The sequence below is a fragment of the Natator depressus genome, chromosome 1, assembly GCF_965152275.1.
Source record: "Natator depressus isolate rNatDep1 chromosome 1, rNatDep2.hap1, whole genome shotgun sequence".
NCBI classification, from domain to species: domain Eukaryota; kingdom Metazoa; phylum Chordata; order Testudines; family Cheloniidae; genus Natator; species Natator depressus.
Window position 1 is genome coordinate 234534884 of NC_134234.1, and position 12551 is coordinate 234547434.

Below are 12551 nucleotides of genomic sequence, written 5' to 3' on the forward strand. Positions count from 1 at the left end.
GTGCTAGCATACAAGTACTCACAGTAAACAAGGCATACCAAAAACTAGTATTAAAAAAGTATACACAATGGCACTAGTTTTCTGGTCTGGCTGAGCTAGGCATGGTGCAGGATGCAAGGTGGAGATAACAAAGTGGCTTTAAACTATCTTTGCAGCTCTACATTTTAGAGCCAGCTGAGGGGCGATTTTGACCCTAGACAAACTGGAGCATTTTCAGAGCCGCTCTGAATTATGCCCAGCTGCTTATGGCCAGAAAGCATCATTCTGGCAATTGTTAATAGTCAGAACAGTGAAGATAATCTGTCCAAGTCCACTACATTGAGAGTTGCTGTGGTGGCATAGAAATTAATTCAATATATTTGAACCTGCTCTTCTGAAATGAGCTTGGTGTACCTTCCTGCCAGGTGAATACAAATACATCTCAGAGGTCATGTGATCTCTGATTAGTACATTGTGTCAGTGTTACAACAGTAACTTTTAATAATGGTGCATGGTATAGTGCCTTTTATAAAAAAGGAAGCTCTCTACAAACTAATTCAAGCTCACAATATCTGTCATTTATGTTTTGTAACTATTTTACAGGTGGGTAAACTAAGGCAGGTGGGTAAACAAGATCAGGTGATTTGTCTAACATCCTACAATAAGTGCTCAGTCAGGAAGAGAAGTGCTCATCACCTACCTACTTACATAGTGGGGTTGACAAACATTAGTGGAGGTTGTGCATTAAAAAGGTGGGATTCTCCTCCACATTACTGTCCCTTGCCACTGTTGTGGCAGTAAACAGGGGCCATGAAAACCACCTAGCTGTCTGAGGAAGAATTCTCTCAGCAGGTACAGTACATAGAACTAGCCTTATGTTGCCCGGCCCAGGTACCATCACAAACCTCAGAAAAAAAAGAAGGTGCCTGACGGGCAGGAAGGGAATCCCTACAGCATACACAGCTACAGGGATGCTCAGCTGCTGTGGAGCAGCCCAAATATAGATGGAGCCAGGGAACCATAGTTTAGAGCAGCTCCCAGATGTTCTACATCATTCTGGGGAGTCACTTTGGCTCCCAAAGTGGTCCAGAATCAAATGGCTGCAAAGATGCCATCTTTGTTTTCTGCTCCTCCTATGCTGCACCTCTTGGAGCCTAGCACAGAATCTCAGTCTCTGTTGTGCCCTCCAGGCTGGGGGAATAAGAGCTACAAGCAAGTAAATGACAGCTAAGTACACATGGTATTACTTCACCTATCATATGCAACAGTGTGCCTAATTTCTGAGGAATATTAAGAATCAACATAGTAGGAACCGAAAGTACTTACCAGCTGAAAAAGCAAGGAACAAAACAGCAGTCAGTTAGAAAAAGGCCACTATAGGGTGACAGCTGCTTTACTCAGACAAATTTAATAGCCCCAGAAAGGCATGATGGGAAAAAACATTCTTATTAGAGGGCAACATGGACCTGAGGAGATTTAGTAGAGACCAGCTGTTATCAATGAAGGTGGTCCTGTGAAAGGGGCTGTTGTTGTTTTGTGTTTATTGCTGATATCATGCAATGCTTTTTCTCACTTTAATGTAAATCACAGAGACTTAAGGAAAATCCTACTGTCTAAATATTACTAGGGTTCCCTAGGGCATGTCAATAAGTGTCCAGGATGGTTCTTTTCTCTGTTCTCTTTAGCCTCTTTGCTGCCGACTGTCTCAGTAGTAGAGTGCATCCAAACACAAAGACAAATATACTCTACTCCCCAATTAAAAACAATTCAAAGAACCCTTATTGCTCCACACCCTTCATCCTATCTCAAAATCAATTAGAAAATTACAAGTGCTAGGCAAATTTCACAGGATTTGGTGCAACAGATAGCCATTCAACAGTTTACATTATCCAAAAGTTCTTGGGCTTCATTCTCCTCTCACTTAATACTGGTTTTACAGTGCTGCAACTCAACTGACTTCAATGTGGTATTCCTGATTTTATACTGAGAGGAGTATTAGGTCTTAGGGTCTGCAAAATTATGCTGGAAATCTTATGGTAACTTGCTGATTAACATTTGATGTTTCCAGTACCTAATTTGGCTGGAATTCTGATGGGAACAGCCTTCCTTGTGGCCTGTTGCCTCTTCCACTTCCAGCTCTGTTCTTTCAGGATATGAGTAATTCCCATTCAAGTTAACTCCAGTGGGATGTACTTAAATTCTGGGAAGAGGAGAATTGCTCATATGGTCAGACCAGAAAATCCAGGCATGTATAAAAATGAAAAACATGAAAGTAACCCACACTTTATTGACCTCTCTCTTCCTTTCTATATGGTCTCTTGTTTCAAACGTTACAGACTGAAAAGACCTTTCAGATCATTCAATCCATCTCCTTGTAGATGTAGGATATTTAATTTATCATAGGATTGTTATAAAAACAAAGAAAAAAGCCTAACAATTTCATCCAGACACAAAGTCCATACAAACCCAGCCAACACCTCCTGAAAGCAAAAAAAAAGGGATAAAATCTTGAAGAGCTGGTAAACAGCACAGAAGACAATCACTCCTGGTTAGAACAGAGGAAGTGTGCAGATGCTTGAATTTTTTACTATACAGTTTGTATTATATTGTATTTAATTGGATTAGAGAGGACAGGACAGGACCAAAGTTCAGTGCTTCTTATCACTTATCTTTCATGAGAATAGCTGTTAGCCTTTTCATTAAAAATAATAGTAACTGTACAAACATAAGTAAGTTGCATCAAAAGCACAATCTTACTTTTTTGGAAAGAGTAAACCAACCAGTGGGCAAACAAGGACTGAACAGAATAGATGAGCGAGTGCTAAAATCAGGGCTGCTTCCAGACTTTGTTAGCAGTAGACACGGAAATGCTAACTGTGTTTATGTGACCATCGTTTATTAGCACTGTAGTGTCCAGGAAGTGGATCTCTTGTGTGGACTGGTCCAGGCTGAGGTTGATGGTGGGATGGAAATTGTTGAAATCATGGTGGAATTCCTCAAGGGCTTCTTTTCCATGGGTCCAGATGATGAAGATGTCATCAATATAGCGCAAGTAGAGTAGGGGCATTAGGGGACGAGAGCTGAGGAAGCGTTGTTCTAAATCAGCCATAAAAATGTTGGCATACTGTGGGGCCATGCGGGTACCCATAGCAGTGCCGCTGATCTGAAGGTATACATTGTCCCCAAATGTGAAATAGTTATGGGTAAGGACAAAGTCAAAGTTCAGCCACCAGGTTAGCCGTGACATTATTGGGGATAGTGTTCCTGATGGCTTGTAGTCCATCTTTGTGTGGAATGTTGGTGTAGAGGGCTTCTACATCCATAGTGGCCAGGATGGTGTTATCAGGAAGATCGCCGATGGATTGTAGTTTCCTCAGGAAGTCAGTGGTGTCTCTAAGGTAGCTGGGAGTGCTGGTAGCATGGGGCCTGAGGGAGTCTACATAGCCAGATAATCCTGCTGTCAGGGTGCCAATGCCTGAGAAGATGGGGTGCCCAGGATTCCAGGTTTATGGATCTTGGGTAGTAGATAGAATATCCTAGGTCGGGGTTCCAGGGGTGTGTCTGTGCAGATTTGTTTTTGTGCTTTTTCAGGGAGTTTCTTGAGCAAATGATGTAGTTGCTTTTGGTACCCACCTGCGGAAGTGAAGAAAGCTTGATAGAGCCAGAAGAGTTCCCAGAAGTCACCTACTACAGGACAGGCCTAACAAAGAAAATAACAGAACGCCACTAGCCGTCACCTTCAGCCCCCAACTAAAACCTCTCCAACGCATTATTGAGGATCTACAACCTATCCTGAAGGATCACCCAACACTCTCTCAAATCTTGGGAGACAGGCCAGTCCTTGCCTACAGACAGTCCCCCAACCTGAAGCAAATACTCACCAGCAACCACACACCACACAACAGAACCACTAACCCAGGAACCTATCCTTGCAACAAAGCCCGTTGCCAACTGTGCCCACATATCTATTCAGGGGACACCATCACAGGGCCTAATAACATCAGCCACACTATCAGAGGCTTGTTCACATCCACATCCACCAATGTGATATATGCCATCATGTGCCAGCAATGCCCCTCTGCCATGTACATTGGTCAAACTGGACAGTCTCTACGTAAAAGAGTAAATGGACACAAATCAGATGTCAAGAATTATAACATTCATAAACCAGTCAGAGAACACTTCAATCTCTCTGGTCACGCGATTACAGACCTGAAAGTCGCTATTTTACAACAAAAAAAACTTCAAATCCAGACTCCAGCGAGAAACTGCTGAATTGGAATTCATTTGCAAATTGGATACAATTAACTTAGGCTTGAATAGAGACTGGGAGTGGCTTAGTCATTATGCAAGGTAGCCTATTTCCCCTTGTTTTTTCCTAACCCCCCCCCCCCCAGACATTCTTGTTAAACCCTGGATTTGTGCTGGAAATGGCCCACCTTGATTATCATACACACTGTAAGGAGAGTGATCACTTTAGATAAGCTGTTACCAGCAGGAGAGTGGGGTGGGAGGAGGTATTGTTTCGTGCTGTGTGTGTATATAATAAGATCTTCTACACTTTCCACAGTATGCATCCGATGAAGTGAGCTGTAGCTCACGAAAGCTTATGCTCAAATAAATTTGGTTAGTCTCTAAGGTGCCACAAGTACTCCTTTTCTTTTTGCGAATACAGACTAACACGGCTGCTACTCTGAAACCTATCATTTTGTTGGTGAGAGAGACAAGCTTTCAAGCTTACACAGAGCTGACCTCAAGAAGAGCTCTGTATAAGCTTGAAAGCTTATCTCTCTTACCAAGAGAAGTTTGTCCAATAAATATGACCTCACGTCTTGTCTTTCACTTAAAACTAGACTAGAAAAAGCACTAGAAATTGTAGTATGAGACAAAGTGTTGTAGTGGCCAATCAATGCAGAGGGAGGAAGGAAACAGACAAAATGGCTTGACTGATCTTTTCTATCTCTACTTCCTAACAACTTGAAATGCCACAAAAACTCCAAAGCATCTTCCAAAGAGGACCCTTCTATTTTCAGTGTCAAGGGACTGCCTCTCTGTGTGGAACTGGATCAAGAGTGTTCAGTGGGACCCAGTTTTTCAAGCTAGCCAGATGCCCTCCCTTTGTGGAGCTATGTAGTGAGAGCCTCACCTCCCCCCACCTTGCCCCTTTTAAGCATAGGGAGAGAGTTAGAACAGTGTAAAGAGGCCCTATGAACCATAAGGGTTGGGCCTACAGTATGTATGCAGTGCTGCAGAGATTCCAGGCCGTGCTCAGCTCCAGAGGGCAGCCCTGCCCAGGGAAGTTGCTGTAATTTAGACAGGACCCCAGAATTGTCTAAATTATGCCTGGGGCCTCTCCAGCTATTAGAGCAGCCCAGCATTGGGAGGGAACGAAGGTGGCTCCTCCCTCTGGACTGTGAGTTCTGTGCAGCACGGAATCTCACCCAGATCTCAAATAGCTCACTTTGGTTTTAGTCAATAGTCTTTTTCCATAGGTAACACTAGGAGGCAATAATTACGTAATTAATCTTTTTGATGGAGTAACCCTGTTAAGAGTATAAGTACTACACTCTGCATAGAGATACTTTGCAGGTGCACATTTTTCCTATGTTTTCTTTCTTTAATTCAGAGCCAACACAATTCCTGCAGGGTTTCTCTCTACCAGTATATGTTTCCTAAAAAACAGACTTCAATGCCATGCCCTGCCACTACTCCATATATCATCACTCTCACCATACTGAGATAATAGGAAACAAGTTTTGATTCCTGAATGAATTACATTGATGGTGATGAATAAAACAGCAGAGACAGCTTGATTTTCATAAGTTAAATTGAACTCTCTGTGCCAAGTGCAAGGGGGAAAAAAAGATTAGCCAACTGAGCAAACATGACAAGGGAAGGCGGAAGAAATGATGTCCAACAGATTAATGTCATTGGAATAAATTTATATTTGGGATTTATCTGGGGAAAGTCCCAAATGCACTCTCCAGCATCCTGGCCCTACTCAGGCAGAGCACTCAAGCTCATGCGCAACTTTAAGCGCGAGTAGCCCCTTGATGACTCATTAAGATAAGTGCATTGCTGGATCAGGGTTGAAGTGCTCAGGAAGCTGCAGGATCAGGCCTATGGAGAATGTTTTGAGATGTGTAGCACAAGTACACAAATATACACATACACACTGCAGTATGAAACCTGAACAGAGAACTATTGCAAGATCATAGACTCTGATCCACAGAACTACATGCTTAACTTTAAGCACATGAGTATTATGTATGTGGAAGTGCTACGCTGAATCAGGGCCAGAGAGCTCAGTACATTCCATGGTTGAGCCCTGCATGAGCTGGTCTGCCAAATGTAATGGTGCTGTGCAAGGTTCAGCAGTTGCCATTGACCTCAACTTCATGGACAGCTTCAGTACCTTGCTGAATTCAAAGATTCACATATTTAAGGCCAGCCAGAACCATTGTAATCATGAAGTCTGACCTCCCGCATAATACAGGCCACAGAACCTCACCCGATAATGTCTGCATCAAGCTCATAACCTCTGTTTGAGCTATTGCATATTTTTAGAGAGACATCCGGTCTTGATTTAAAAGCTTCATGTGATGGAGAATTTGGGCATTATTGTTAACAGTCAGAAAAGAACAGGCAAAATTTACCCCTACATACAGATACAATTGATGTTGCTTAAATAGTTCAATTTCATAGAATTATAAAAATGTATGGCTGGAAGGGACCTCAAGAGGTCATCAAGTCCATTTCTCCATGCTGAGGCAGGCCCAAGTATACCTAGACCATCCCCGACAAGCATTTGTCCAATCTATTCATAAAAACCTCTAGAGATGGTGTGACGGGGTTAGGACTCACCACCGCTGACTTCTCCCGCTGGTTGCTCCGGGAATTAGCTCTGTCCAGTCATGGAGCACCTTTTTCACATGGTGCCTTGCCCCTCATCTGCTCTGCTGCTTTGGGGACCCTCATTGTTCCCCGCTCAGCAGCATCTTCTTCAGGACACTGCCCTCCGGCAGTGCCCACTGCTCCGGTCTCACCCCCTTCCAGGGGTTTGGTGTAATCAGCAGTCCACAATCTGCACCTGTTGTAGTGGCCAGATGCAGCCTCTAAGTCTAGCCCCTTATCACAGCACCCAGCCACAGTCTGGATCGGGCCACTCTCCTCTTCAGCCCAGTGTAGCACAAGGGGAACAGGGGGGACCCAGGCCCACCCACTACTCTGGGTCCCGACCCAGGGACCCTCTAGCAGCAGCCTCTCTGCCCTCCTTCTCTCCCCTTGACCTGCTATTGACCCTGGGCCACTTCCCCTTCAGCCCTATGCACCTGCCTGGCCTAGGCCAGCAGTCTAGGGTTTTCCTTGGCCGGAGCTACCCAGCTCCTTCTGGCCTTCCCCAGCACGGCTCTGTCCAAGGTGCTGCCTTCCAGCAGAGGAGCCAGTCCTCCTCCCTTGACCACCAGGGCAAGACTCCCCACCCCTTTCCTGGGCAGCCTTTATATATGGCTGAGTCTGGCTCTGATTGGCTGTCTCTAACTCAGCCTCTGATTGGCTGTCTCTAACTCAGCCTCTGATTGGCTCCCTAGCAGGCCTTCTCTGATTGGCCGCCCACCTGCACTGCCTCCCTGGCCTGCTGAAGCCCCATCTAGCATAGGAGTGGGGCAGCCATCCCACTACAGATGGGCATTCCAGAACCTCCCCGCTAACCTATTCTAGTGCTTAGCTATGCTTACAGTTAGGAAGTGTTTCCTAATACCTAACCTATATCTCCCGTACTGCATAATTAAGCTCTTTACTTCTTGATCTACCTTTGGACATGGAGAACAAATGATTACCATCCTCTTTATAACAGCCCTTAACATCTTTGAAGACTGGTATCAGGTCTCCCCCTGAGTCTTGTTTTCTCTAGATTAAACATGCCCATTATTTTAATCTTTCCTCACAGGTCAGGTTTTCTAAACTTTTTATTGCTCTCCTCTGGAGACTCTTCAGTTTGCCCATATCTTTCTTAACTCCGGTGCCCAAAATGACACACAATACTCCAACTGAGGTTTCACAAGTGCCCAGTAGAATGGGACAATTACCTCCTTTATCATACATAGGACACATCCATTAATATACCCTAGAACAGGGGTTCTCTAACTTTGTGTCTGTAGTAGTTTATGCCCTCCATCCCACCACACAAGTACATATACAGATAAAAACAAACAAACATGAAACTCTCACTAACTATCAAAAACTGTTAGGCATTGATTCATACAGAGCCATTTAAGCATATAGCTCTCCGGCCACCCAGCTCTGAAGGCAGTGCCACTGCCAGCAGCAGCAGAGAAGTAAGGGTGGTGATACCATATCATGCCACACTTACTTCTGTGCTGCTGCTGTCAGTGGCACTGCCTTCAGAGCTGGGCACTTGGATAGGAGCTGCTGCTCTCTGCTCTGCCTTCTCATGCCCTCCCCCCGAATACATTCCATGACCCCCAACCCCAGTTTGAGAACCTCTGCCCTAGAATAATATTAGCCTTTTCTGCAATGGCATCACACTATTGGCTCATGTTCAATTTGCGGTGCACTATAATCCCCAGAACTTTTTCAGCAGTATTGCCATGGAGTCAATTATTCTCTAGTTTGTAGTTATGCATTTCATTTTTACGTTCTAAGTGTAATACTTTTCATTTGCTGTTATTAAATTTCATCTTGTTGATTTCAGAGCAATTCTGCTATTTATCAAGGTCATTTTGAATTTAATGCTGTCCTCCAAAGTCGGTGCTGTCCCAAGTCGGTGTCATCTGCAAATTTTATAAGTATACTTTCAACTCCATTATTCAAGTCACTAATGATAATATTGGCTAGCACCATGACCCAGGTCAGACCTCTGGAGGGACCCAGTAGATACACCCTCCTAGCTTGACAGTGAACAATTAATAACTATTCTTTGAGTGTGGTCTTTTAACCAGCTGTGCACCCACTTTATGGTAATTCCATCCAGGCCATGCTTCCTTAGTTTGTTTATGAGAATGTTGTGTGGAACTGTGTCAAAAGTTTTATTAAAATTAAGATATATCATGTCTACTTCTTTCCCCCATCCACTAGACCCATAAACCTGTCAAAGGAGGAGATTAGGGGTTTTTTGCATTATTTTTTCTTGAAAATTCCATGTTGGCTATTACTTATTACCCCCATTATCCTCTAGTTGCTTACAAACTGATTGTTTAAAAATGTGTTCCAGTATGTTTCCAGGAACTGAAGTTAGGCTGACTGGTCTATAATTCCCTGGGACCTCTTTGTTCTGCTTTTTAAAGATAGGAGCCAGGTTTGCCCTACTCCAGTTCTCTGTGTGTTCTCAAACATAATTGCTAATGGTCACTTCTGCTAGTTCCTTATGTACCACAGGGTGAATTTTGTCAAACCTGGGAGATTTGAATACATCAAACTTATTAATATTCTTCAATCTGTTCTTTCCCTATTTTGGCTTGTGTTCCTTCCCCTTTGTTGTTAATGTTAATTGTGTTAAATATCTAGCCACAATTAACCTTTATAGTGAAAACTGAAGCAAAATAGGAATTAAATACCTCAGTCCTCTTGCTGTCATCCATTATGAGATCTCCTTCCCTGCTAAGTAATGGACCTACAATTTCCTGTGTCTTTCTCTTGCTCCTAATGTATTTATTGCCTTTTCTGTCCCTTGCTAAGTGCAACTCATTTTGAGTTACCCTTTCTGATTTTGTCTTTAAATACTTTTGCTATTCTTTAGCAATTTGTCCATGTTTCCACTTTTTGTAGGATTCCTTTTTGATTTTTAAGTCATTAAAAATCTCCTGATGCACTCTATCCTTTGCTATTCTTTGTATCTTTTCTTTACAGCAGGATAGGGCATTTGATCCATTGTGTACAAGTTTTGCTTTGAATATGATATTTAAAGGTACAGCCTGACAAGAGTATCTATGTACTAATCTTTGTATCCTCTGGACAAGACAAAAATAGGGGAAATTTGTTTCCAAATATCCCAGCAACAAAGATAAGCAATTGCAATCAAAAAAGTCACTGTGCTTGCTTGGGGATGTGAATTAAGCCATGTTTCCCTTCAGAAGCTTGTGCTATTTTGTCTGTTGGTTAATTTTTTAGTCTTTCATTTTCAGAAATAAAATGACCAGATTGTTAAATCTGACCACTTTAAGGGGTTGAGTTTTATGAAATAATCAGTCTTCTTATCTGTTAACATTTACCAATATGTACTACACACTGGTATCTCAGATACTGCAGTTTTCCATCTCCATGCAAAATAGAAAATAGCAATAGATCACTTTGTGGTGATGGGGATAAATGGTGACTTGCAAATGGTGACCACAAAAAGTTATATTAATTTCTGATGAGTAATATTTACAGAAAAAAAATACTCAAAGAAGAAAGTGGGATATCTAAAAATGCACCCACCCTTTTTTGGGGGGGGGGAGAACTAAATAGTAATTTTGAATGATTTGTGTAGTGGTGAAAGATTCTGGATGGATAACCATAGAAAACAGGAAAAACATTTTCAAATGTGAGAGTGTAAAGTCTAGGCCCTGTGTACTGCACAGGCAGTTGGAACTCAATTCTGCAGCAAGGTACCTTGAGTCTGCAGCAATCTGGTTTGCAAATCTGCGGCATCTTCATATTTATATTTTAAAACTGTAATTTTAAATTTTAATTTAAGATGAATTTGAATAATAGACTCAGTACAAATACCCCAGTGTAATTTATTTTGATGTTACAATAAAATTTATGCTGTACCCACATTTTTAGTTTTTCAAAATGCCACAGATTGTCATCTGTAGTATTCAGATTCAACATCCCATCAAGATGAGTGGGCAGTTCATACTTCACACACTTTCAGCCTGTCTGTATCAGTTCAACCTTGGTTCATGTTTTCAAGTTTTTCTTCTAAACAATGAAAGGTTTAGACTTTTTTTTTTAATGTAAGTGCAATTCTGCTACTGAGGATGAATTGTGTGGCAAATTCCATGGCTGCAGAATACATGGAATATTGACTGCAGCTACACCCCTAAATCAATTTTTATTAGGCACCTGGATAAAAAATGAACTAATATTCAGCAATGCCAAATATATCCAGTTGCCCTTAAAGTCAGTGGGATCTGCAGATGTTCAGTACCTTCAAAAGTCAGGCAACTTCCATTAAGGTGCCTAATATATACAGATTTAGAAACACAACTTTAAGCACCCAGTTTTGAAAATTAGACCTAGAGTCCTATTTATCCACAAACCAGATACTGCATGAGTAATGCTCACACAAACTTCCCCTCATGGCCATACTAACATGTCTGCACACTGACCTGGAAGGGCCTCCTGTCGTGCTGAGAAGGCAATTCAGACCTTGTGACAATTAGGGTCAAGACACCCTTGGTATAATCCCAAAGCATAAATAGTTGAATCAACTGGTTGTATACAATATTATTGTACTTTAAAGTTGTGACAAAGTTCCTCCTCTACCTTGGTGGGTCTTGCGCTTATTGGCGGATTTGCTCACCTTGGAGCTTCACGGCAGCCCTCAGTTTGGTCATTTTCGTGAACCCACAGTCCAGGTCAACTCCTCCTGTGTCTGACCAGGAGTTGGGAGGTTTGGGAGGAACCTGGGCCCGCCCTCTACTCCGGGTTCCAGCCCAGGGCCCTGTGGATTGCAGCTGTCTACAGTGGCTCCTGTAACAGCTGCGTGACAACTACAACTCCCTGGGCTACTTCCCCATGGCCTCCTCCCAACACCTTCTTTATCCTCACAATAGGACCTTCCTCCTGGTGTCTGATAAGGCTTGTACTCCTCAGTCCTCCAACAGTATGTGTTCTCACTCTCAGCTCCCAGTGTCTCTTGCTCCCAGCTCCTTACACACGCACCACAAACTGAAGTGAGCTCCTTTTTAAACCCAGGTGCCCTGATTAGCCTGCCTTAATTGATTCTAGCAACTTCTTGATTGGCTGCAGGTGTTCTAATCAGCCTGTCTATCTTAATTGTCTCCAGAAGGTTCCTGATTGTTCTGGAACCTTCCCTGATACCTTACCCAGGGAAAAGGGACCTACTTAACCTGGGGCTAATATATCTGCCTTCTCTTACTCTCCTGTAGCCATCCTGCCCGACCCTGTCACAAAGTGTATTGGTTAAGGTCTTTCATGAAAGCTGGCGACACACTAGTGATTAATATCATTGCAAGATGTTTGTATTAACACCACATGAGGAATTATGGATACTTAATTATATAATTTAAGGTCTGTGACCAGACAAAGGGAGAAACAGGTTTTCTCCCAGACAGGAAAAAAAGGTTCTGATCCAATGCCTATAGATCAGCAGGTGGCTGAGTTTACTGTGCCATTGTAAGAGGAGAGGTATGACCCCAGGAAGCCCTCAATGCCAATTGGCAAAAGCCCCCTGTACTATATCTCACATCAGAACAGAGACACACATTGAGCCAACACATTGTTGTCATCATATATATCTCAAAGGTGTCATGTAAGGTATCATAGGTAAACTGGTGACACATTGGTCCTGAAAGTCATTGCATCATATATATGCAGATTGCATA